This window comes from Papio anubis, chromosome 14 (assembly GCF_008728515.1).
Source record: "Papio anubis isolate 15944 chromosome 14, Panubis1.0, whole genome shotgun sequence".
NCBI lineage: Eukaryota > Metazoa > Chordata > Mammalia > Primates > Cercopithecidae > Papio > Papio anubis.
Genome location: NC_044989.1, coordinates 22,684,321 through 22,707,681, shown reverse-complemented (window position 1 = coordinate 22,707,681; position 23,361 = coordinate 22,684,321). Strand labels below are relative to the sequence as shown.

The window sequence follows — 23,361 nt, the reverse complement described above, 5'->3', positions numbered from 1 at the left end:
CATGGCAGCCTCAGGCTCTTCACTCAAGGAGTTGTCACTTCAAGTTGAGAACAAGCAGAGCAACAAATTTTCAAGAGAAATCTGTGCTTTCCCTAAAGTGTTGTTGGCAGACTGGGAGGAAGGGAAACTTGACACAAGATATGTGGGACTTTGGGGACAAACAGTGTATTTTGCACGTCACTGCAGGGCATTGGGAGGTCTTGCGGATGCTTAATTACATCCTGCAAGGTTTCATGGAAAATGCTGTGGTCATGCCTTGTTTGTGGCAAGTACATCTCCAGCAATGTCTGATGATGCTATCCTCTTTCCTCAATGTGAATCTTCAACAGAAAGTAAACCCATTGCAATCTGTGTAAGGGCTTCAGAAAAAGCAGATAGAATAAAAGGGAGAAAAGGAGTCCTCTTTCTCCTTTATTTTGGGTACGGGTAGTGGAGCTGTCACCGAATCTGTGGAGGTGGCTGGAGCCCCATGGATCAGAATGGATCCTAATGCAGTGGTTGTGTGGTTGTGAGCAAAGAGCATGGTGTTGGGGTCAGGTGCCCTCCATGTCAGTTCATTTGTCCACAGACTGGTTATATGACCTTGGGCAAGTTTCATTGTCTTTCTGGATATCCGCCTTCCCATCTGAAAAATGAGCCACTGAACTCGACATTGTCTTCTGGCTCCAAGCTTCTTCATATAGTCACCGGGAAGGTTCTTCCCTCAAGTTTGCCTCCCTCCTCCTGTTTTATCTTAAGCAATTTTTGATGGTGTTTATTATTTATAACCGACTTTTTTCCAAAGAGGCCTGGAGTCAGGTTACCATAAGAGATGTGGTTGCAATGGAATCATTAACAAAGCAATTAATGATCAAATGTCATTTGGTAGGTGGTGGTGGTTGTGGTGGTGGTGGGAGTACACAATATAGCAAACCTTGGATGAAGAGGGCTTTTCCAAGTAAGCACTAAAGGCTGCCAGTAGGGGACGGGTCCCATCGGCTCCTCAGAGGGAGCCCTGTGTAATGGGAGAGCCGGGCATTACTGGCACCTTGGAAAGAGGTACAGAGAGCACTAGAAGACACCACTCATCAACAGCGCTTCTATAAAAATGCAAGATTTCGTCATACAGCTTTTGTTTGTTTTCTCTTTTAGCAATTCCTATTTTCCTTGGCAGAAATGAGCAAACGTGTCTCAGAAACTGATGAAGGGTGACGAATTTAAGGTTTGCTGAAAGCATTTTTTAGAAAGTGGGAGAGAGCTCTTTTGGGGATGCCTGTGAAGCCTGAGCCTCCCTTCCAGGGCTCCTATCCCCAGACCCTGGTGAGCACCTGTTCTTCCCCATTGCATGTGGAATCCAAGCCTTTCCTCCAACCCCTGCTCTCCCACCCACCCAAGCAGCCAGAATGGAACCCCCTCCTGTCCCCTAAGCAGCCACCTCACAGAACCCCTCTAGGCCTCTGGCACCAGGCTTCTGAGTAGCTTTTCTCTCCCACTGGCCTAAACACCCTTTTGGGGTGTTTGGGAGTCTACCTTTCTTATTCTAAAGCACGCTAAGAAAATGCCACATGCTGAGTAGATACTCTGCACAGCAACTTGTTGAAACCAGAGAAAATAAAAACTTAGCTTGAAAATGAGCAAGTTTCATGTTCTGCAGCTACCTCATCAGAAACACACGTCTGCTGCCTGAACTGTGGCAGAGATAGAAAGCCGTCCTTCCAATAACTATGATTCTGACTCTGCATAAATTTGGGAGCTGCTCTGGGAACTGAGGGCTCTGAAACCTACTTTCTTTCCACGGCATGTGCTAGTAGCTCACATTAAGGATAATATAAGATACGTGGGCTCTCAGATGCTAGCAGAATTTAACTCATAGCATGGCAGGAACATTATGTGTGTGCCTGTGTTTAACTTAGGGCTGCGAAAAATGCTAAATTAAGAGCTCAGAGCATTGGCCCCTGCATTCATCCATAATAACATGTGACTTTCGGAAGTCGAAAGCATTCAGCACAACATAATCAGGCTGCACAAAGGATGGAGGCTCAACTGTGAGGCTCAGATGACTCCACACTCAGCATAAATCTGGGAGGGTCTGAAGCTATTGGCATCTTATAACTAGGAAAGTTGGAGAACTCAGAACTATTAACACTTTCCTGGCTATTCCTCCTGTCTACTGAAATCTGCCACCCCCCATTGTTAATTTCCTTTTTGTCCATACCAATTCTGACTTTCATTCCTGTCTTGTTTCCTCTTTGAAATTTCCCTTGACTACTCAAACCAGCAGTAATTATAGGATCACAAACTCAGGGAAGCTCAAGGCTGGAAGGGTCTTAAAAGTCACTAAAGGCTAGGGGCAGTGGCTCATGCCTGTAATGCCAGCACTTTGGGAGGCTGAGGTGTGTGGATCACCTGAGGTCAGGAGTTTGAGACCAGCCTGGCCAACATGGTGAAACACTGTCTCTATTAAAAATGCAAAAATTAGCTGGGTGTAGTGGTGGGCACCTTTAGTCCCAGCTACTCGGGAGGCTGAGGTAGGAGAATCACTTGAACCTAGGAGGTGGAGGTTGCAGTGAGCCGAGATTGTGCCATTGCATGCCAGCCTGGGCGACAAAAGCAAAAATCCATCTCAAAAAAAAAAAAAAAAGTCACTCTATTTTCCCTGTTCTTCAAGGAAGAAATTCTTTAGAAAGTATATCTCACTGCGGGCTCCAACTTCTGCTTGAATACTGCTAGCGATGGGTAGTTCATGACCTCTTGTGTAGTGTACTGCGTAGGAACTCCTACTCTGGAACCACACACAGTTAGGTTTGCAGTCAGCTCTGCCCCTTACTAATTGGTTTTTCTTTGGCAGTTTTTGCCGCCTCTTTGTGTCTAAGTGTCTTTATCTCAAAAATGGAGTTAATAATACTCTCTACTTCATAGGGCTGTTGGTCTATCCTTGGTTTGGACCAAGGTTGTGTCTTTTAAAGACTAGGCTTTATAAAATATACTTCTAGAAAAATTTTGTTATCTCATTTTTAAGGAAGTCAAGGTTAATAGATATCTGAACTGTGGAATAAAGCCAACATGTCTATGTAGACATTTATAAAGACACATACTGTACTCCAGACGGTTGATATTTGTGTATAAGTTTGCTTGGGCTGCCCTAACAAAGTACTGCAGCTGGGAGCCTTAAACAAAAGAAATTTATTGTCTTGGCAGGATTGGTTCCTCCTGAGGCTGTAAAAGAAGGACTGGTTCAAGGCCTTCCTTCTTGGCTTGTAGATGGCTGTTTTCTCCCCGTCTCCTCACATCTTCCCTCTGTGTCTCTTTCTGTATCCAGAATTTCCTTTTTTAAAAGTACAGCAGTTATACTGGATTAGGGCCCACCCTAATGATCTCATTTTAACCCGATTACCTCTGTAAAGACCCCATCTCCAAATAAGGGCACATTCTGTGGTACTAGGAGTTAGTATTCCAACATATCTTTTTCTAGAGGGGATACAATTCAACCCATAGTATTGGATAATGGACAAGTTACCAGGCTTGGCATCCGGAGGCCTTGGAATGGATCCCAATGCTATTAACGACTGGTTGTGTGACCCTGGCTGAGTCTCCAGATCTGCATTTTTGCAGCTGTGCATTGGACAGATTAAGTTGGATGACAACCCAGGTCTCTTCTAGCACTACAGGCCTACGGGTTGAGTGGTACATTTGTTTTGACAATGAACTGATGGAGATTCAAAGGGACGATTCTCAATGTGGAGCTTGGAGAGTGGGAACACAGATGTTTGTGAGTGGGGAGTCTTGTGCAGTTCAGTTGTCCCCAGACCACACCATCTGCATTGTAAGAAATGGACAGTGGCTTTCCACTGTTCTGAAAGAGTCCTTTCTTTCTCTGCCATCCTGTTTACAATCCTGTTGCTTGGTGAATGGCCCTATTTTAGCTACAGTGTGGTATTTTTATGGACTTAAAAGCTCCATAAAGCAATGATTTTGGGTAAGGTAGCTGAGGAATTCAGTGACTTTAAGAACATATTTGTAGTATTTCACAAAAATAAACCAAGTTTTACCTTTTATGGGAATAAACATTTTCAACTGGGAGAGTTGCATTTTTTTTCCTCCTCTACTCTAATTCTTAGAATAGTCTTGCAAAAAATGGCACCCAGTAGAGTCCTTTGTGCATTTTTGCCTTTTGACATACTGTTATAGTCATTGCAGGATAGTTTTATTTTTGTTAAATGACAGTTTAAATGTTGATCCATTTCAGCAGAGCACTGAAGCCATCAGCATATAATTGCATTAATATTAATTCTCATCTCAAAGAGAAAGGCATTTTGTAATCATTTGTTGTTTAACCCTGACTGCAACCTTCCCAGAAAAGAAGAGGACAAGTTGACAGATCCATGCACACCCTGAGATGAGCTGTTGTGCTGTCTCTCCATTCAGGGCCAGAGTGCGTAGAGGACCCCTCCTATCACAAAGCATAGTCCTGGGCACACATCAAGATTTTCATAAAAGGAAAGGGAGATTAGTGTTATTGCTGGATTCAGGAATCTAGACTTTAGCCTCATGCAGAGAAAGGTTCAGAGTTGTTGATGTTTGTCAGATGTAACTAGGAGATTCTCTCAAAACAGAGGTACACTGGGTCATCTCCGATTTTGATGCACTTTCTGATACAGCGATGTGTTTGCCAAAGTTTTCTTTTAGAGAAAGCAACTCCTCTTGGGATTTGGAGTAGGATGTCTGCCAGTGGACGAAAACTTCCCTCACAGTTCCCTGAAGTGATCTAGGAAGGAATGAAGCCTAAGGTCCAAGGGCCCACAGTTCTTTCTACCTTGGCCAGCAAACTGCTGTTTTGTCACCTCTTGTGATAGGAACAGTATGTCTGGCTGTGAAATTTCCATTCCTTCTGAAGTGCAGAAGTGATCTACAATAGAAATCTGTGTGTAGCAGAGAGCTTGGAAGAAATAGTATTTTTCATCTTTCACAATCTCACAGCCTGGCCCGGTCCTTGGGATGGTGAAAAATTTAGGCTGGACACTTTGCGTCAGTCCTTCGTGTGACAAGACTCCTTTGTGACCATCGGGGAATGGGGTGGTGCCTTCTCTCAGAGCTCTTCCCTGGATTTAGGCTGAGATAGCTATGTCATGTCATGTCATGTCATGTCATGTCATGTCAGGATTGGTTATTCTTCCAATGTCGTAGCTTTAATATCTTTTCTTGTAGAGGACAGGGCAGGACCCAGGTCTGAATCTCTACCCCTTCCCATCATCTCGTGAAGTTCCCATTCATCAAGCTCATTTATAGCTCTCACGTGTTCACTGAATGAATGTCCGTTTATCTTTGGAAGCAGCCAGCCTGTTGTTAGCCATCAGCGGCTGCCCTCCTCATCTCTATCACTGTCAGTGTCTCTGGCCTGGTTCTTTGGAGGCAGAGTCCCCAGACAGGAGACCGAAAGAGACAGGATGATGTTTGGAGCTTCGATTCTTCAGAGGCTTGATCCTTAGACAAGCAAAGCTGAATTAACATCTGAGAACCTTTCTCTTAAGGGACCAGTCCTCTGCCTCCAGCTGCCCTCTGGGAAGATGGACAATGATGCTGTTGGCAACATCCGGTCAGGGGTCAGTGTGGAAGAGCAAGCAAGGCCACTGTCCATCATGCTGAGTCCACTGTGGTCATCCTGCAGGTGTTACTGAGGGTCCAATGTGTGCCAAGCATTGTGCCAGGCCTTGAGCAGCATGACTATAAACCCATGGTGCTTCCTACTTTTGGGAACTCAGCTGCTTGAAAAAGACAAGATACCCACAGGGAAAGCTGACTTATGAAAGACCCGGGGATTAGCGTCTGCCACAATTACTTGCACAGCAAGGCATCCATATCTGTTTTGATGAATAATTAAATGAATGAAGTGCCAAATGGCTACTAGGAAGGAATGTCTAAGAGGAAAAGTGCTGAGATCTGGGAAATTCAAGGGAGAATTTTGTAGATGACTCAGGTAGCCTGGAAGGACCTGCAGTTTTTGATCAGATAGAGAAGAATGGGAGGTCCTGGCAAGAGAGTGGCCCCGAGGCTGGAAGGACCAGAGCAGAACAGAAATGGAACTGTGTGTGTGTGTGTGTGTGTGTGTGTGTGTGTGTGTGTGTAGATATAGATATCCATATAGTGTGTGTATTTATATATTTAGTTTTTTGCTGCATTTACTCTTCCCAACCTTGTTTGCTACTACTGCCCCCTACTCTGATTTTCTCTTTGATATTGTGATCTTTTTTTTAAACAAGCTAGAGAAGTTCTGCATTTTAAAGCCTATCTTGCCTGCCAAGTTGTGCTCCCAAGTCCTCTAAGCTCCACATGCAGCCAGAATAACTTTAGGATGAAGCTCATTAATAATGTGCATGGTAAATCACATCCTCTGCAGGAGGCCTGCAGAGGGGGGCTCTGCCCCTGTCATCAAGCTTTCAGAGATGGCAGCTCACAAATAGGACACCCTGTCCCCACAGCCTGAAGGTACAGGAGCTGTCCACCCAGGTGTCCAGTGGGGAAATTTCTTTGGTGAAATTTCTCCATCTAAGGTGGGGGCTCAAGTGCAAAAGCCTGGTCTCTTTAGATGTAGTTGCTTCCTGGCCCAGCATCTTTGTTGCATCTTTGTGGATATTCTCAGTTGGGGGAAGGGGATTTCCAACAGCATACCACTTAGTATGAATACGCCCAGTAGTTATAATTAAACAGGCCACTGCAATGATTACAAATAAATTTAGCACCAAAAGAATTGTACAGTTATTCAGAGCCATAATAGCGATCTTCTGATGACAAACCAACTGGCTTTCCAACAGGCTGTAGAGGAGCTCAGGGGAGGGGTTCGTCTCCCTGGGAGATGACCTCAGGGGAAGGGTTCATCTCCCTGGGAGATGACCTCAGGGGAGGGGTTTCTCTCCGTGGTGGATGACCTCAGGGGAGGGGTTCCTCTTCCTGGTGGATGACCTCAGGGGAGGGGTTCGTCTCCCTGGGAGATGACCTCAGGGGAGGGGTTCCTCTCCCTGGTGGGTGACCTCACAGTCTCAAAGGGCAATGCTTCCCTGTACAGGTGCAGGCTTGAATTTATTTCAGGTAACATCCTCAAACCCTGGGATGCCGGCTGCATCTTCTTACTTTTCCTAACATTTGTGAACCATTTTTTCCTGCTTCATGCTAAATGCACTTGCGTCATCCATCTCCGGCTTTCTCCTAGGAGTGAAAGATGCGCATCATTTAAAGCAGGCTCTCCCTGTGATCCTGTAGCAGCAGATTCCTGCGGGATCCAGAGGAGCCAGAGTCCATGCCAGCACCCTACTCCTAAGCCAGAATCTTCTGGTGGTCTCCCTGAGACAGCCATTGTCAGGTGAAGCCAAACCCCACCTTGTGAGCTTGTGGTTAATAGCTCATGGATATCAGCCTGGCTATTTTATGCTTCAGAATGCTGTGTTATTGTGCCTTTGATTTCCTCTAGACCTCACGTAGACAGTGCTTTATTAGCCTTCTTGAAATTGGGACACAACATTTGAGGGGAAGGAAGGAATGTCAACACCAAAGCAAAAAACAAATTGAGAGAGGAGTGATGAATGACAAGCAGGTTTTTGAGCAGAATGCAGTGAATCAAAAGGAAAGAGTATTATCTGTAACAACAAGAGTCATCACAGAATGAGTGTGACCTCTTCTATGCCAGTTAATGTGCTTGTCCTTTATGTGAGGCCAACATGGCGTGATGGCCAAGAGCACAGACTTCAGTGCTTGATTGCCTGGGTTTGAATCTTGGCTTTCTGCTGATGACTTGAGTGTCCTTAGTCCAATAACTTCTCCAAGCCTTAGTGTTCCCATCTATAAAATGGGACTAATAGTATTATGTATCTCGTAGGATTGTTGTGACAATTAAGTGAGATAATTTATGTAAAGTATACAGAACAGGATCTGTATCTTGTGAAGGTTAATTCTTTCTAACATCTCTTTGATCATTATTACCCTCACAATTTTACTATAATCATGTACCCATGTGTTAATATTTAAATACTTTTTGCAATATTTTAAAAATTATGAATAGAAGAGATATATTAAAAAGCACAAAAAGCATAAATGAAGAAATCAAGAAATTATCATGAAACAAACACCCGAGTCAAGAAACAGGGCCAGGACCTTGGAAATACTTTCGAGGTCCTCTTCCTGCTTCTCCAGAGGTAACTCTTCAAACTACTCTTTATGTTGTTCTGTGTTTGCTCATTGTACATATGGGATCATATAGTCTGTTTACTTTTGTGTGTGTCTGTGCTATGGTTTGAATGTTTGTATCCCTTCCAAAATTCATGTTGGAACTTAATGCCCATTGTGGCAGTAATAAGAGGTGGGGCCTATAGGGGGTGATTAGTGCCCTTTATAAGGCACTAATCAAGGGGCCTAGCTACACATTTGGCCCTTCTGCCTTCCTCCATGTGAGGACACAACGTTCGTCCCTTCTGCCATGTGAAGACATAGCAAGGAGGTAAATCTTAGGAGCAGGGAGCAGCCCTCACCAGTTGCCAAATCTGTTGATACCTTGGTCTTGGACTTCCCTGCCTCCAGAACTGTAAGAAATAAATTTATCTTCTGTTAAATTACCCAGTGTCTGGTATTCTGTTTTAGCAGCTTTGGTGGACTAACACAGTCTGGCTCGTATAATTCAGTAATATAGTTGAGAAATCTACCTCTGTTGTTGCATATAGCTGTGGTTCATTTATTTTCATTGCTGTGTGGTATTCCATTGTGTGTATCAGCACATTGTTTGTTTATTCTACTGTTTATGGACATTTTATTTGTTTCTAGTTTTGGCTATTAGAAATAATAGTAGTATTAGCATTGTCTCCATATTTATTAAGGCACATTTATGCTGAGTATGTACTTAGGAGTATATTGGCTGGGTTATAACGTGGGTATGTTTGGGTTTAGCAGATAGTGCCAAATAGGTTTTCCAATTATTGTACCAATTTACAGTTCTATTCTATGCAAGTTTTAGGCAAGTATGCAAGCTTCCATTGCCCTCCATCCTTACCAAGACTTAGTTTTATCTTTGTTTTCATGTAGCCATCCAGGGGATGTGATACCTTACTGTGTTTTTAATTTGCATTTCCCGATTACTAATGAGATTAGTTATATTTTCACAGTGACCATTTGGATACCTTCTTTTGTGAGTGTCCGAGTCTTTTATCTGTTTTTCTTTTTTAAAAAATATTTTTGTTGATTTGCAGAAATTCTTATATATTCTGGATATAAGCCTTTTCTTGGTAACGTGTGTTGCAATGAACTTTCTCACTCTATGTAAACTAAATCTAAACTTTAGATTTATCTTAAGTAGTAATATCTGTGAAGTTATATTTGATGTTTGGTTAATTTTTTTCTAAAATATCTATCTATTTTAAATAACAGTTTGCCCTGTGCCAACTAAAATTTTCCTGTACCACTGGTGGTGTGTTTTCTCACCCTTTGGGAAACGCTTCATTATCTTATGTAATCTTAGCAGATAACCTATTAGGTAGGTATATTATTCCTTTTTTCCACATTTAGCATTGGAGGCACTGAGAGGTTTGGTAACTTACCCAAGGACTCACAGCTGAGATGAGGGCACAGGGGTAACTGCCTGCCAAGCTCAGCCTATTCCATCACATGACTGGTCAACAGGCTGTTTTATCACTTGCTTTATACCCTAGATCCTTGAGAAACTCTCTGCATCCCCACAGAGCCTTGTATGTCATGAAACACTCAGTGTTTGCAGGGTGGATGGATTGTTGGATAAGTGAGTTGGTGAATAGATGAGTGGATAGATGAATGTATGGATTGGTGGATAGATGGAAGGGTGGATTGGTGAGTGGAAAGATGAATGGAGGGAGATATGGGTGGATGGATTGATGGATGGATGGATGGAGGGAGGGAGGGAGGAAGGGAAGGAGGTGGTGGGAATGAATGACACAGGAAGGTAAGTGTTTTCACAAAGGCTCTTTGCCTGGGGAGGAGCTTGCCCTCAGGTCATGCCCTGCACCATGACCTCACAGCAAGCTTGCCATGACTCTTCTCTTTTCAGTGGCCTTACTGGAGAGAAAATAAGAAGGGATCTGGGTGAGGAAATGACAATTCCAGTTTGCCATTGCTGGGGAGAGAGGTACCCTCTCATCTTCCTCAGTGTAACAGCTGTTTTAGGACCTCTTGCTTGCGGAGGAAATGAAAAGTAGTGGTCGGCCCACTCCAGTGAGTTGTTAAAGCAGCTCTGTCTAAATGTCCAGAGCAGTGCTGAGATGCAGGCTTGCCTTTGAAATGGCTTTCAGACCCCTGGATGAAGACCCCTTCTCTGCTGCTTCTCTGAGCAGAGAATGAGCAGACTGGAGGGTTAATCCCCACATTCTCCAGACTCACTATGTTTGACCTCACCTCATCCATGCTTTTCTTTGCCTGATAGAACTTGCCCTGTTTCACTCGAACACTGGATAGCTCTGTCTCAAGGGCCAACCTGAGTGTTTCTGCGGAAAGGATGGTAAGTGGAGCTCTGTCCGAAGAGCAACAGTGAGAATCTGCCTAGGGAGACCCCTTTTGGGATTGGGGTGGGGTGGGGTGATTGTGAAGGTCACTGTTCCTGGCTATAAATGTGTTCTTGAACTATTTGTTGAACCTTTGTTCATACTAAGTAAGTGACCACGGGCACCTGTTCTCATGCTGAGTGCTGGTGACGTACTATTCTGGAGTATTTCTGAGCACTTGTCTACGAAAGTGCTTGTTGTATTTAATAAATGGCATTGATTTATTGCTTTTATTGATCTGTTGAAGCACTCTATATTATCAGAGGTGATAGTCTTCTTAGGAAAACATGGAAGGTCTCTTCATTAGCATCCATTTTTCTATGAGGCTTTGGAGGGTGAAATGCCAGGATGCACAGCGTTCGTTCCAATGATATACTGAACACCATCAGGGTGAACAATGGCTTTGGTATAAATCAGGTGGAAGGAAGAATTGAGACCATTTGCCATAGGCTCACTGGAGTTTTTGTGATGAAATGAGCAAGCTTCTTTTCTTTCTTTCCGTGATGACAAACTCCTCTCTTAGTTTTCCACAGGGAGAAGCAGTAGGCTGAAGTGGCTCTTTAGGGAGACGCATACCTCCACAGGCAGAGCAGTCTAGATTGTTTTAGCACATTCCACTTAAGAACTGCAGTGTGACAGCAGGCAAATCACTTGCCACTTTTGTGCCCATGCCTCTAGACTGTCAGTTTGTGCCTGACCCTCACCTGTGACATGCTCTGTTTCTCTCTCTGCTTCCTTCCCCAGACCCAATTGGGTCTGGAACTAGCTCTGGGATTTGCTGCATGTTGCTGACCCTGAATTTTGGAGAGAAGCCCTGATGAGACAAAGAGGGATGCTGATAACCTAGAGGAGAGACATTGATGATGGACACCTCTGCCTCCTTCCACTTTATTTGGCTGGCTGCCTCCCGATGTCCTGGCTTAGGTTTTTCCTTTTTCTCCTGGAGAAGACGAGTGGAGTCTGGCTCCTGCTTTTACCTCCTTACAGAGGATCCTGCAGGCTTAGGAGCCCCATTTCTGGGAGCTTTCAATTTTGACAGCTGTAAATCCTGCCTTCCATGTGTTTCATTGCCAGTCTCATCCATTGAATAACAAGCTCCTTGCAGGCAGAAGGGGTCTTCATCCAGGCGTCTGAAAGCCATTCCAAAGGCAAGCCTGCATCTCAGCCTTGCTCTGGACATTTAGACAGAGCTGCTTTGACAACTCACTGGAGTATGCTGACCACTACTTTTCACTTCCTTTACAAGCAAGAGGTCCTAAAACAGCTGTTACACTGAGGAAGATGAGAGGGTACCTCTCTCCCCAGCAATGGCAAACTGGAAGGCAGGATTTACTGTTGCATTTGTTGAGTGCTTGAAGCTCCTTGGATTCATTCTGCATCTGGTGAGAAGGAATTTTCTCTCCTTGTGCATCTGCAGATTATGCTCTCATTCCAGGAGACCTCACACTAGCACTTTTGGGGTCCACGGATGGTTCTGAGTTTGAATCTAGTCTCATGCTGTGTGACCTTGGGCAGATTACTTAGTTTCTCTGAACTTTGGGGCATCCCTTAATTGCTTGATAGGGATAATAATGCCAGACTCAAAAGACTATTGCAAAGGCTAAATGAGCCAATATTTGCCAAGCTCTTAGCAGCATGTGACACACAATGCCTGTTCAAACACTGGCAGCTATCATTATTAGTGAAGTTTTTCTAAACATGCATTCAGCAGGCAGCACTTGAAATCGTGGCTAACAGAGTCTCATATTCTCTGTTGGTCCTGGAGGTAAAATTTGAATGAGACTGACATACCTCTGCCTGCAAGGAGCTTGTTATTCAATGGATGAGACCGTCAATGAATCAATTAAAATATAGCACAAGAAGTTCTATGGAAGGGTGGTACTGGTGGGGGGCATCACAGATCACAAAGGGAACATGTAGGAGGCATATCTAATCCAGTCTAAGATCTGCCACCGTCCCTCCCCAGGCTGGACTGAGGCTCTGAAAGCCCACCGGGAGCAGGGAGGGATAAGGAGCAAAGGCAGTGCTGGGAGCCTCCTGTTTGTAGAGAAGCAACCATTCCTGCAATTCCCTCCACATCCTCAGCAAGGACAAGCCAGCTGCTCCCATGATGTCACTATGCCCTTTAAAAATTGTGTACAGGCTGGGCACGGTGACTTACGCCTGTAATCCCAGCACTTTGGGAGGCCGAGTCAGAAGGATTATTTGAGCCCAGGGGGTTGAGACCGCAGTGAGCTGTGACTGCGCCACTGCACTCCAACCTGAGCAACAAAGTGAGACCTTGTCTCAAAAAACAAAATGTAAGACACAAAAAACAAAGTTGTGTGTGGTTCAACCTGATTTATCTTGGCGTATGTGTAGTATAGGTTGAGCATACCTAATCCAAAAATCTGAAATCTGACATATTCCAAAATTTGAAATTTTCTGAGTGCCAACATGACATCACAAGTGGAGAATTCCACATGTAAGTACTTCACACAAACTTTCATGCACAGTTATTAAAAACATTGTATAAAATTGCCTTCAGGCTCTGTGTCCAAGGTGTATATGAAACATAAATGAATTTTGAGTGTTAAGTTGATCTGATACTCCAGGTATTTCACTAGGTGTATGCACATATTTCAAAATCTGAAAAAATTTGAAATCCAAAACACTTCTGGTCCCAAGCATTTTGGATGAGGGATTCTCAACCTGGACTTGCCCAATGTCTTTCTTCCCTGCTATAGAGTGCACCCCCCTACAGGCATGATCCCGGGCTGTCTGCTATTTCCACAGCATTTAGCACAGGGCATGTAACACTCTTTCATGCTCAACAATATTAATAATTAATTGAGAATACAGCTAACATTGAGATTTGCCATACTCTGTCATTCAGAAATGCCCCTAGTCTTTGTGGATCTGCCTCCTCTTCTACTCCTTCCTGCAAGCTGGTGACTGGCTCCCAGTGGGCTGGCTCTAGGCCCTCCTGCCTGTCAGGGGTTGGAGTTTGAGCTGGGAGTTGTACTCATCCTGGTAAAGCAGCCAGTGCCCCCCTCTTGAAGCTGGTTTTGGCCCTTTGCTCTGGCGCAGGCCCCTTGCTCCTCAGGGCTCCCTGTCTGATAATCAATGCTGTCCTCATCTTCAGAGGAAATGCTGCCCAGTGATATCACACACTGAATCGATTAAAAGCAGAACTTCGAACTCATTTGCTTGGACAGGTCTCCATGGAGTGACTCACTCAGTCCTCCCTTAATGTTGTCCCCATGTCTGCCGGAAACACCATCTGCAGTTCTGAGGCGACTCCCGTTGCAGGGCCAGAGAATAACTTGCATTTTCACGATTAGCTTGAATAGGAGCTATTTAATGTATTTATCTACAATGAAGTCACCTTCTTTAATAGACCTCTCTTCAATTTTTATTTATATCTCAATTCAATCAGAACAACCTCCAAGTTTTCATGACTTTCCCTTTTTCTGTTTTGATTTTGTTCATTTGTTTTTTAATCCAACATTTACCATCATTATGCTTTCTTTGCAGAGAAAATCCTCTCCAGTCAGGTGATTGCATCCATTTCGTCTTCCCAGCCCTCCTCTAGATGGGAGCTGGAGGTGTGTATACCAATCTCTTAATTCAGAAATGAGAAAAAAGGAGGAAAAAGGAGAAGTTCAGGAGGTGTGTGATCCAAGTCTGGCTACAGGCCATGGACATTCCAGGAGGGAGACTCCATCAGAGAAGTGGAGCTGGAGTTGGGTGTTAGAGGGTGAAGGGAGGGTTTGAACAGGCGAGGGAGCGGGGAGGAGTGCCATCCGGTGGGAGAGGGAGAGGCAGCTTGAAAAAGCACAGAACTGCGAGTGAGCATGCGTACCCAAGGAGAGGGAGCCAAGCACTGCTGGGGTGCAGGTGGGGCAGAGCAGCTAGGTGTTAAGTGTGATGGTTAATTTATGTGTCATCCTGGCTAGGCTATGGTGCTCAGTTGTTTGGTCAAACATCAGCCTAGATGTTGCTTCAAAGGTATTTGTTAAATGTGTAATTTAAATCAGAGACTTTGAATAAAGCCAATCACCCTACATAATGTCAGTGGGTCTCATCCAATCAGTTGAAGGCTTTAAGAACAAAGACAAAGGTTTTTCAAAGAGAAAGAGAAGACGCTCCTCAAGACGGTGACATAGAAACTCTGCCTGAATTTCTAGCCTGCTGCCCTGCAGAATTTAGAATCAAGCCTGCAACATAACTCTTACCTGAATTATCAGCCTGCTGACTTACCCTGCAGATTTTGGACTTGCCAGCCCCTCACAATCCCATGAGCCAATTCCTTAAAATAAATCTCTCTTTTTCTCTCTGTATATATTTATATCCTATTGATTCTGTTTCTCTGGAGAGCCCTGACTACTACACAGAGTGAAGGGAGGGCTTTGCTAAGTGATCATGGTCCCAAGGGCAGCCTCTGAGAGCCCGCCCCTTTTACAGGGTATTTGAAGACCAGACCTTGAGTCAAATTCTGCAGCCAAATTCAATGCCCATAAGACTTTCTGCTCAGAAGATCTCATGCAAAGGGAATCCCCAGGGCTCTTTAAATTAGACTTTCCGTTTGTGTAGACACGTGATAAATGTGTTGGCCAGAGCCTGGCTCACACCACTTTTTCTACTTTTTGGGCGGAGTCAGTTTTAATTGACAAGAAGTGCCTCTACTGGTGGACGTTTTTTTGGGGGTAGCTGTGATGGATATTAAAACCAATGCTCTGCATTCTGTTGGGCAGCAGAAAGATTGCTTTTTCGATAAGCAAGCCTTGGGTTTTTCTGAGCCAGTGGTATGAGAAATGCCTCTCCTGAAGGCCACTGTGCAAGCAAGTCCCCACAGAAGCATGCCGGAGCTGTCAGGTGCAGGGAGAAATATCTTTAGTAAGAGCAGGTCATGGAATGAGACTTCCCCACCACAGCATAGATGGGCAGAGGGGTTTCCACAAGGACAATTCTTAAGAATCTCTGTAAAAATGCATGACTCCATCTGTCTCCTCTCTCTTCTTTGGCTTCAGATGAGATGAGCCATTTAAAAATTCCCCAACAAGGGACCCCAGGCACCAGAAGAAGTGATGAACAGATTTTCAATTTGGCCCTGATTTGCATATATATATTTTTTTTCTGGCAGTTGAAATCATTCAGACTAGAGGCCGGGATGGGTAGTAGTGGGTTTTCCCCATCTGAAGCAGATTCTTGATTGGTCTGGACAGACTGCTGGTACTCCTGGGTGCAAGGCTCTGACCTCAGCTTCTCCAGAGAAGGAAGAGATGGCAAAGGGGAAGGCCTGGGGCTCAGGGAAGGACTTTGCAACCCCAATGGGGAGTCAGATCCTCAAGCCTCCTCCCAGGGCAGCTGCCTGGTAACTTTCCCAGTGTCCTTAAGGGAGCATCTCCTCTTCCATGTGGCTGGTTTCTTCTGATAGGAGGCTGCCTTGTAATTTCTCACTGACAGGACAGTGGGGACCCCAGACAGAGCCTGGGAACTTGGCTGCCCCGGAACCAGAACCTGGCCCTTCAGAGGAGCTGCAGAATTTCGACAGAGGAGGGGATTGAGGGAGGTATACTGGCTGAAGAGGAGACCCAAGGGTGTGTCTCGAGGCTCCACGTGTGATCATTTGGGCTATCTTTGATGGTGGTGGTGAAGGGCAATAGTGATGGGAAGGAATATCTAATTATAATGATACTAATAGCTAGCATTTGTTGAGCGCTTCTTTTGTCCCAGGTGCTGGCCTAAGCGTTTGCTCATATTTGGTCATCTAATTACCCCAGCAAGCCTGTGAGGTGGTGCTCAATTATTCCCATTCTCAGATGGGGAGAGAGGTTAAGAAACTTGCCTAGTTATCTAGCCAGTAGGTGGTGGTACAGCCAGGTTTGAACCTAAGTGGTCTGGCTTAGAGCCTGTGTTCCTAACCTCTGTACATACTTTCTCCCTAAGCTATCTCTTGGCCTTGACACCATGCCTAGTGTGTGGGCCAGGCCCCGTAGGCAGCCCTTTAGACAGCAGTATGGGCTTCCTGGAGGTAGATGTGTCAAGAACCTTCCAATTGAAAAAGAGTTTCCCAAAGCCTGCTGCATGTCCTTGTTCAAACCTCTCACCCCACCCTGCTGAAATTCCCTCTAGCCTCTCTCCTCTTGTGCACTCAAATCCGGCCTCCTGCCCTTTAAGGCCTCAGCTCCCATTCTACCCACTCACGGAGACTTTGGGTAGGGCTACCCCCCAAGCAGTGCTCTCTGGGAAAAAGCTTCAATTTGATCTGGTGGGTTAACTGGATCCCCACAGTAGAAATACCAATATAAACCTCAAGTCTAGATGGAAAAAAAAATCAAGTTGCATAGGTAGGCTCTCTCTGTCCCATGGAAAGACATGGATGGACAGATACATTCGTAGTGCCCTTCTTGACTCTTCCCTTGAACCTTTGCAAGAGGTAGCCCACCCCTGGGGTCTGGGCCTTGTTTGAATTCTTTCTACAGGGCACAGAAAGAAGGGAACAGCAACTCTGGTCTAGGCAAAAAGGAAAACCAATGAGTATAGAGGTGTGTATGGAAGATGCGAGGGACTAGGGCAGGAAACCACCACCACCAGGGAACACCCACTGCGTTGCAGAGCAAGACATCCACCTGGCACTGTGGAATGAGAGGTGGGGGGCGTGACCCCAAGGCCCCTCAGGCCTCTGGCAGCCAGGCAGCATTGCAGTCCAAGCACTGGGTCTCATCAGCTGGCTGCCTCATCCCTTTAAGGAGTATCCTGTTCTGTGTGTGCCTTGGTACGGGAAATAAAATGACTGAAAGCCTACAATGAATGTGGTATTGACCAGAGAGAATGAAATTATAAAAATTATAAGACCAGCTACTACTAATTAGGGGCTTAGGCGAGGGCCTGTGGGCAGTTGACAGGGGAGGCTTTGGCATCTCAGCAAGTGGGCAGGAGTGGGCTGCTGATGAGTTACTCTTGACTGACTCAGCAGTGGTGCACCTGTCAACTCCAGAATTTTTAGGTAAGTAAACTGAGGGCACAGACAGAAAAAGTTGCTCACCCAGATCTCAGGGAACCTGACACCTAGGCCAAGAATCTTTCAGCTCAGCTTCTCCCGGGGTCTCACATGGAAATAATCTACCTACACTGGGATGTTGCATGGCTGGTGCTCATGATAACATGCATTCATCCAGTCATTCATTCATTTGTTCAAAGATATTTTATTTTTATTTTTTAGAGAGAAAGTCTCACTCTGTCACCCAGTATGGAGTGTGGTGGCACAATCATAGCTCATTATAGCCTTACACTCCTGGGCTCAAGTGATCTTCCCATCTTTGCCTCCTAAGTAGCTGGCACTACAGGTGCATGCCACCACACCTGATTAATTTTTGTATCTTTTGTTAAGACACACTGTTGCTATGTTTCCCAGGCTGATCTTGAACTTCTGGCCTCAAGTGATCTCTGACCTTGGCCTCCCAAAGTGCTGGTATTATAGGCAAGAGCCACCATGCCTGGCCATGTTTAAAGATATTTATAGAGTGCCTGCCATGGGTCAAGTACTGGGCCAGACGTGGAATACAGCTGTGAAAAAAAACAGACTAACATTCTTCTCTTCATGCAGCTATTTTTTGAGAAGAAGAGAGAGACATAAATTAAACACAATAAATAAATAAATAAATAAATAAATAAATAAATAAATAAATATGTCAGAAGGCAGAAAAGACAATGGAGAAAAACAGACTGGACCGTGTAGGGTTCCTGCTGTGGCAGGTCTCTTGTCAGAGACCAGCAGGGATGCTCACAAAGTAGTAAGGGCAGTGGCAGAACGAGTGATCCCACTCTGGCAACGTGAGGGGTGCTGAACAATCTCTCCAGCCTGGAGAAGGGGTAGGAGGTAGAGTTGGAGGACAGAGCTGAAGGCTGTAATTCATAAGATCATGTAATAGATGGCCAAGAGGTACTGTCCCCCAGGGGCCTAGGGAGAGTCCTGGGCAGAGGAATGAGCTGGCAAGGTCAGGGTGGGCTTCCTAGGGGGCGGCAAGGCATGGCTGGGCATGGAGAAAGTAGCATCATGGGGTATTTAGGGATGGCAAAAGGAGGATGCAAGTAGAACTCGTGGCCTGGCCTGGGAGCAGAATACAGGAGGGCAAGGAGTAAGGGATGAGAGTAGAAGTGCAGTGTCGGAGTGACCATGGGGACTATGGAGAAGAGGCTCGTGGATCTTATCTCTCAGGGGAGATGGGGAGCTCCTGTGATTTATAGCTGGGTGATGTTGTGAAGAGGCCACTTTGTAAAGGTCCTTCTGACTGCTGCAGTAGGGTTGTACTGGAGTAAGAAGGAGCCTGAAATCCTTATGCCTGGAAGGTTGTGACTAAGGGGTGGAGAGAGTGGATGGATGTCAGAGAGGGAGGAAGAATCACAGAACTTAATACTGAGCTTTACTCCCCAGTCTGAAGGTGTTTCTCTGGGTTTCAGCAGAGCCATGGTCTCCTGTTTCACTGTCTTGCACATATGGCAACTTTCCAGGATGGGGACAGGAGGTCTGATTGCTTAGGGACACTCTACAGATGTCAAATGTCATGCTACCACTGCTGGATGCCACTCAGTCTCTCCTCCCACAATCTTCCTTCCCTAAGTCTGGCCTGGACTTGGCCAGCCAAAATCACACAGACTCTGGGAGATGGTTGGCATGAGATGTTGGGGTCAGCCCAGGGCTAAAGGAGATGCACATGATCTGTTCCTGAAAGACCTAGTAGGGAAGGAGCTTTGAAGGTATTAGGTGTCCTGAGTCTGGTTACACTATGGTGAAGAAGCCCCAGGGCGTGTCTTGGTGCTTGAAATCAGCAGAGACAGCTTTTGGAGGTTGGTCACCAGGGACCTCTTTGAGGGTCTGCAATAAGGGTTCTTCAGCTTGTTGCAGCCTGGCAGAGGCCCTTGGGTTTTCTGGGTGGACAAGACTGAATCAACACAGTACCTAGTATCCCTGAAAAGAGTCATAGATTCCAGCCTGGGCTAGGACTGGGTCTGGGAGAGGAATCATGCTGTGATTCCAGGCCCTACTGAATGCCCCTGCTGGGATCTACAAAGCAACCTCTGGATAGACCTGGGTGGGGCTGTCATGGGGCTCTGGGGACTGCTGGAGCCCTAAGGGTCCAATGTCAGAGCAACGCAGGGGCAGCAACCATGAATAACCTGGGCTCATGAGTAGAGAGAGTAGCCAGGTGGGTAGACCAGATGAACAAATGGAGATCCCAAGATGAGAAAAAGGGCCCCATTTAGTGACAGAACAGAGGCTGGAGTCCTGGCACCACTCCTCCTGGCCCAGTGCCCCTCCCCAACTCCCTGGGGTCTTGAATGGAACTTAACTGAGAGTTCTCAGAGGCCATCGTGAGACAGATGAGTTTGAAAGCCAACAGTCTGATGTAGAAACTTTGCATTGATTCAGTGAGGCAGCTTTGCTGTGCCAGGGTTGGCTTCCCCACCCTCTCTGTGCAGACTGAGGTGGGTGTGTACTATGTGCTTAATTATAGTGCACATAACCAGAGAGGAACTACTCAGAAGCACATGTCATTTTGTTTGGGGATAATAGACATGAAGGCTGGAAAATATCTATTAGATCAACCCGTCCTGCCTCTGCCAGAGCTGGTATGATGGGTGTCAAATCACTTGGGCTTTCTTCAGCCTGTGACTCAGCGGGAGCTGGGATAGGCCTCCAGGGAGATGGCAGCTCCATGTATTTCTCAAACTCTGTTCTGGTTTTCCTTGTCTGTCTACTCACTTTTTTAATCCATGGCTCTGGTTCTACTGGCCTTGCCCTCTCGTGTCCTTTCAGTGAGCCTTGACTCCTCCAGCTTCATCTACTGAGCCCCCGCTCTGCAGCAGGGCTGCCCACGCTCAGTTCTAGGGGCTCAGACAATGATATCCATCAATCCACAGTCAAGAGCAATGTGAGACATGCCCATGAATAATTTCAATTCATGACCAAATATGGAAACCGCCATGCAAGAAATACCAATGTAGGTTAGGGAAGGGAGAGGTGGCTCTGTCTCTGCTTGTTGGAAAGGCTTCTTGGAAGAAATGGCAGCTTCCTTATCAGAGCTGAATGAGATTTGTTAAGTGTAGGAAAGGGGTTGAGGCTTTTCTCCATTTAGTGGGGAGCTACAGCTTCCTTCTCTTCCTCCTACTGCCTGAACTGGGCCTGGTTAATATCCTTTGTCTTTACCTCATCTTTTTGGCTGTGACTGACTCCCTCTAAATCAAACCTTTGCCACCTCATCCTTCTTATCTCCCCTTTCTCTTCCTTCCCTTGTCCTATTTTAGATACAGTGGGGCAACAGGTCAGGTCTGAGACCAGGGAGGGAGTCAAGGACCAGAAACCTAGGGCCAGCGCTGCCACCAGTCTTCAGCTCCTGCATCTGTAAAATGAGCGTTGAGGGCTAATCTCGATGGACTCTTTAAAGCCCGATGTTCTAGGAATTTCCAGAGCAGTAAGCTCCCCAGCTGAGTCAGAGTCCAGAGGTGCGATCTTATGGCTGTTTCTTCCTTGTTGTAATTTCCACCACCACCAGCAGTCTGGCAGCCTCCAAATCTGCATCCCCAGCACAGATTCCCTTCCTGAGCCATGGGACCACATATCCCACTGCTCCCTCCATGTCCCTAGGAGGTGCTTTAAAATCAGCATGTCCAAAAAGAAAATCATTACATTGCATATCATTCTGATTCTGTTGCCAGCATGCGTGTGCGTAGCACACTCACATCCATACACTTCTGATCATGTGACTTTCTGTTTAAAACCACTCCACCAGGATAAAATCCCAAGCCTTGGTGTGGCACAGGCTTTTACTGACCTGATCCCAGACTCATCTCTCTTGTCTTCCCACCTCCCCAGACATCAGACATCACCCAGTTAGGGTCAACCCTAACTGCCTGACCCCAGACTCATCTCTCTTGTCTTCCTACCTCCCCGGACATCATACTCTAGTCAACCCTAACTGCTGAACACACCATGATGGTTCACACCTCTGTGTGTTAGCATGGGTTCTTTCTCTTGTATGGAGGATCATTTCCCCAGTGTTTTACTGAGGAACTCCTTTTCATTCATCAAAACTCAGCTTATCACCTCTACCATGAAGTCATCCTGGACATCACTTGTCCCAGTTAATCACTCACTCGTCTTTGCCATCCTTGACCTGGTGAATACAGTCTTTATACCATTTATCAATTAGTTATAATATATTTATCAATTAGTTATAATTCTTTATACCATTTATCAATTAGTTATAATATATTTATCAATTAGTTATAATTGGGTAGTGTAGAGGATATTAACCAGGCCCAGTTCAGGCAGTTTACAGGTGTGTGGGCACCCCATCTGCTATAGATCTTTTGGTCCTAGATTTCTATAGCACAACGTCTGTCACTTATTAAGTGCTAAAGTTTCTGATTTTCATAAACTGAACTGAAATGAATCCCAATTACTGACCTGTGGGACTCCCAGCCCTTTGACATCTTGACCCTGCCCAAAATCAGGAGTACATTTCCAGAGGGCTCTGCAGTGGGAAATGGCAGTGGGAGTCTGCATGTATTCAGCTCAAGGCACGCCCTGTGTTAGGTGTTTTCCCTTTTGCAGGCTGGAGTGAGCCCTTGAGCTGACCCAGAAGTTCTGAGCATCTATCACCCAGTATTGATGACCGTGAATTTTGCCTCCTCTCTTTATGCCTAAAGATGAAGGAAGAAATACAAGCTCATGTTACAAAGAGTATTTCCCTGGTTTATCAGCTCTCCCCCTCTCAGCTTGAGCTCAGAATGATTTCTTAGTTCTTAGCTTTTCTTCCTCTGATCAAAGTGCCTGAGGCAGTGAGCACCGGGAGGGCAGGAGCATTTCTGGCTGAGCCCAATGCTCCCCTCTTCTGGGCTGTTTTAGGAAGCTGTGGCCCAGGGTTCTCTGGTCAGGCGAGCATGGCCTGGCTGTGGGAGGGTCTCCAAAGGCTCGTGGGTCCCAGGTGCCCTGGAATTTTGGAGGCAGCTGCCCTGCCTCCACTGGGAGAAGATTAAAGCCCCCTTTGCCTTTCGTAGTCCCTCCCTTTCCCACTCTGTTCACTCAATCGCTCTTTTCTCTCCAATGAATTAAATTCAGAAAATCCATGAGCAGGATTTCTGTCTTCAAAGGACCAAATAACCTTTCTTTCTATTCCCCCTAAATTTTTTTCCAACCTGCAAAAAGAAAACATGCAAACAGACTTCAAGTTAAAGGTGAGAGAAAGAAAGAAAAGTTGAAGCAAAGTAATTTTAACTTGAGAAGTAGAGCAGTTTAAACCCAGAAAAAAAAATGTACACTCAGCAATATAGTCCTTTCCTACAAATTAATTAACCCAAAGTGCTTGTTTAATTAGTGTGAGGGGTAGGGAATTGAGTAGCTAACAATATCTCTCACCCAGTTTAGAATTATGTTCACAAAAGAATTTCTTCTTCTTTTCCTGAAAGGGATGAGAACGTTGCCCTCATTGGTCTGGAATCAGCAGGTACCTCATGACTGGAGGTGTATTTTCAGGTGGGTTGGGCCTTTGAAGAGGTGGCTTTTCGGATGGACCCCTCTGACTCCCTGCCTGTGGGCATGACACAGGTGGCCTGGCTGCCACAGGGGCAGGGCAGAGGCTGCTTAGCCCTGCTCCAGAGAAACAGAGCTCTGAAGACCTCCAGAAACCAGGGGTCCTGGCGCCTCAGTCCTTCCCACTCCTCTCTTCCCACTCCTGTGCTGCATATAAACTTTTTTTTTTTTTTTTTAGATGGAGTCTGACTCTGTTGCTCAGTCTGGAGAGCAGTGGTGCGATCTCAGCTTACTGCAACCTCCACCTCCTGGGTTCAA

The 23,361-nt window shown here is 45.7% G+C and overlaps 1 long non-coding RNA gene across 4 annotated transcripts; it reads left to right on the top strand.

The window, feature by feature from the left end:
• Positions 1–2,610: 2,610 nt before the first annotated feature.
• LOC103876786 lies at positions 2,611–23,299 on the top strand. 4 transcript variants are annotated; one of them, XR_002516559.2, is made up of 5 exons: positions 2,611–7,062; positions 7,184–10,483; positions 11,271–11,908; positions 14,043–14,113; positions 22,980–23,299. It is a non-coding gene; the product is annotated as an uncharacterized LOC103876786 (long non-coding RNA). The 4 variants fall into 4 exon arrangements; XR_001893926.3 differs by lacking the exon at positions 22,980–23,299 and having other exon boundaries at positions 7,184–7,333; positions 10,409–10,483; positions 14,043–17,766; XR_002516558.2 differs by lacking the exon at positions 22,980–23,299 and having other exon boundaries at positions 14,043–17,766.
• Positions 23,300–23,361: the final 62 nt, after the last annotated feature.